This window comes from Callithrix jacchus, chromosome 6 (assembly GCF_049354715.1).
Source record: "Callithrix jacchus isolate 240 chromosome 6, calJac240_pri, whole genome shotgun sequence".
NCBI lineage: Eukaryota > Metazoa > Chordata > Mammalia > Primates > Cebidae > Callithrix > Callithrix jacchus.
In genome coordinates, this window is record NC_133507.1 from 50,553,099 (window position 1) to 50,557,151 (window position 4,053).

The following is a 4,053-nucleotide window of genomic DNA, read 5'->3' on the forward strand; positions in this document are numbered from 1 at the left end:
TGGGATTGTCTTCCTCTGTTGATCATCATAAAGATGAAGCAAATGTGACTAGTGTATCAAAATACTGCTATGTGATCAGAAAGCCATTTCATGAAAACCAATTCACAATTTTCATGAATTTAATCCATGCAATTTTCCGGTAGAATGGTGGTTACAGAGGCTGGGGAATGGAAGGAATGGGGAGATGATGGCCAACGGGTACAAAATCTCAGAAAGAATACTGTTTTTTTTTTTTTTTTCTGAGCTCTATTGAACAGTGTGGTGAATATAGTTAAGAGTAGTGAACATTTCAAAATTGCTGAGAGAGTACATTTTAAATGTTCTGACCATAAAAAATGTTACTTATTTGAGGTGATAAAAAAAAGTAAGATGTTAACTACTTGACTTACTTATTCTACATTGGATTTATAAATCATGAAATCACTTTTTACCCCATAAATTTAAACAATTATAAATTGTTAACTTACAATAAGATATTCTTTAAAATTTCTCTGGTAATTTTTGGGGCCAACCATACAAAAATGTGTCAATGATGGGGATTTAATTTTTGTTGTTGTACTGACATCAGTGGCAGAACAGATTACTCTACCACTTTAGGAATTTTATATTTAGATAAATCATTTTAGCAGGCTAGTTTCTAGTTTCTTCTTTTCCATCAGAAGTTTAGTAATTAATAAAAATGTTATTCTTTCCAAGTCCTCATGGACACAATGCCAGATGAGAATGGTCTGGAAGCCCACATATGGGTGAAATGGGAAGATAATCTGATTAAGACATAATTTAGTCAAAATATATTCTTCTCTTCCACCAATCATACACCTACTTAGCTGGTTTGTTTATTTTTTCCCTTAGCTTGGGAGACATATTTTGCTCTCAAATAGAAGTGATCTGGGGCACCAAATGCCTCTGGGCTTCGTATCTGTGGTCCTTCTTCAGCTCTGAATAACAGCGGGTTTCAAGCCTTTTGATGGTTGTTAGGTCTGCTCATGAAGGTCACCTGGGGAGTCTCTTTCTTTTCATGTCAATGCCAGGGGCTCGTCATTTTAGATTCTGATTTAGTTGATCTGATGATGAGACCATGGCTTTGATATTTTTTGGAACCTTCACAGGTAATTCTCAACTAGGTTCATAACCCTAGATTAAACTCATCTCAGCATTATCAGAAGCAGAATAAGTCAGTTCAAGTTAAAACAAACAGATAAATGCAGGTAAAAGGAGCCTATTACCCCAGTAATTGACTTTACTTTCTTTGGGAGTCTTAATTTCCTTCATACCCAGGTGAGAGTCTCATTTATTTCAATATTCTTAACACAGCACGTGGCACATTTTAGTTTGTAGAATGAATTAACAAGATTATGATTTATTTTCATATTATAATAGTGATTCATAATAACCTACAAACACTATGGAACACCAAAAATAAGATAGAAAAAAAATGCTGTTGAGCAGCTGAAATAGATGTCAAAAAGACTAAGATGATTCTAGTACACTTTACTTCTGGGAGCATCCCTCGGGCTGCTCCAGGAGCTCTGTTCCTTTTTTACACACAGTTCTAACAGTCTTGCTTCTCTGGATTCTCCATTCATAGAAACTAAAGAGGGTAAGGAATGACTACTTTGCAATTTGACACTAAAAAAATTATGCATTAAAAAAGTAAACAGTGGAACTCAGAGAATATTACAATCATGCTGGTTACATGGAGACTGTAAAACTAAACTCTTTCAATGAGTATCAAGTGAGCTTCCACCTGGTTCCAGGTCCCAGCGTTCTTGCTCTGGAGATGCTTTAAGTGTAGCAACGTTATGAACATTATGCTGTCATCACTGCTGCTACTGCTGCTGCTTGGTTTTTGTTGTCCAAAACATTTCATAGTTTTTATGACTGAGGCCCTAGTTCAGGCCATTCTCATGGCCTCATAACTCTTTCTCTGATCCATGTAATTTCCTCCAATCCCTCCTTTATATTGTTTCCGGAAAGCTCTCCCTAAATGCAAATCTCATCATATTGGTATCAATTAGAAACCTTTAGTAATCCCCACAAGCTACAGGATTTAGCACAGACCACTGTATAAGGTTCTTTATGACTGATCCATATTTATCTCCCAGCCTCCTTGTACCCCTCCTGCTTCTCATTTCAGGCTCTATGAAATGCTCTGGTTCTCTTCATACACTGAACTATCTTCATGTCATGCTTTCTCACTGGAAGCCTTTTCTTCTTGCCAAGCCACACATATATGCCATCCCCTTAGTTTGGCTAGTGATATTCCCTTTGATCTTACCATACATCAAAATAATGTTCACATGTGTTTATCTGCATGGACACCTCCTCCTCTCCACTGCCCTTCTCTCTTTTCTACTTCCCAGCATTTTAAGAAACTGGAATGTGGGAATCATCTGTTTATCATCTTTTCAGTGTCTGATGCAAATGACCATTGAATGGAACTAAACTAAAAGCTCTTTTCCATTCATTTTCCCATTTTTGTAACTCAGATGTCATCTCTCAGCAGGAACCCCCGTAAGTAGTTCACAAGCTCTGTGTTTCTACAAATGGTTTCCAGGATTTGGCTGTGGAATATGATGCTCTGACAGTGATATGGCAAAGTCATGGGGAGCATTGGAGATGGCATGAGCTGCCTGGGATAAATTTGTCAATGTTAGTCTCTGTGAGCTTGATTCCTTGTCTGCTTTTTGGATATGTTCAGTGCCTGACATGCCAAAGACAGAAAAGCTAAAGATGTATTGAGCATTTACTGTAATTATTTTTTATTTCATCTCCACAATACATTTTGGCAAATGCAAGGCAAGTAATATTATCCCATTTTATAGAGGAGGACATGGAGTCTCAAACTTGCTTAAGGTAACATGCCTAGTAAGTATAGGCTTTGCTGACAAAAATTCACAAATTCTGATTTTTAGTTCCTTGCTTTTCCATGATTATATGACATCCACATATGTGCCACAAATGACGGTTTGAGGAACTTGACTCATCAAGAAAAGATTATAGCCAATATATCATGTCGCAAATGGCATACTTGCTGTAGTATACTGCACAGACAAGACCATAGGTAATCACTTTTAGAAAGTGTTCCAGCCACAAGTTTGAATAAAACCACAGAAATGTAGTTCTGGAGGGGCTAAGATTCATGTATATAAAACATAAACTTACGTTAAACACCTTATCCCCTGAGTTATAAATCAAGTATTATTGTAGCCAAATTTTAGCATTATTGTAGTAGATTTATTAAGGAATTAGGACCATAGGACAGAGTGGTTCCTTCAGTTGTGTTCTCAATTATTAATTGTCCTGTCTTTAGACAGTCATGCTTTGCCTAGTCCACAATAACAATGGGTAAATTTTAGAGACCTTGCACTGAAAGCCATCTTCAGTAATCCTCCTCTTAGTTTTCTAGAATTGCTACCTACGAAGTAGCCTAAATCTTTTGTAAATACCTAAAATAACTTTTTAAAAATTTCTATCTTTAAGTTAGAGGTTATCTGGTTTCTTTGTCTTGACTCACAACATCCTCTTCCATATTACAAAATATTTGTTTTTGTTTTTTTGAAAGTAAGGGCTATATACAAGATTCTGTTTGAGATGGACCTCCTTAGAGGCTTAGTCTGAAGCTGGGTCTACTCACTATAATCTTTGGAAATGTTTATTGCTTTAATCTGGGCCTCACATGCAGCACAGTGAAAGCACCAATAAAGCTTTCTTCAATCTTATGAGCTAGACTGTTCTGTCTTCTCTCGGTTGCACTAGGGGTACCTGCTCTGATGCACATTTCTGGGAGCAACTTATACCTTTTTGAATAATACTCTCTGGGGTGGGTCTCTGGCATCTGCATTTTGATAATCTTTCCAGGTGATTGTTCTATGCACTATCTTTGAGAATCTGCGGTCCAGGTTGTATTTTGCACCTCAGTGAATACTGGATCACTTTATGTTTTTTGCCTGTAGACAAAGCTAACAACCACCCTATAGAAAAGTTCTTGCTCTCTGGCCTGAGAGTGGTACTTTTCCACTCTTGCTTGGTGTTCTGCTTCCAAACTAATTT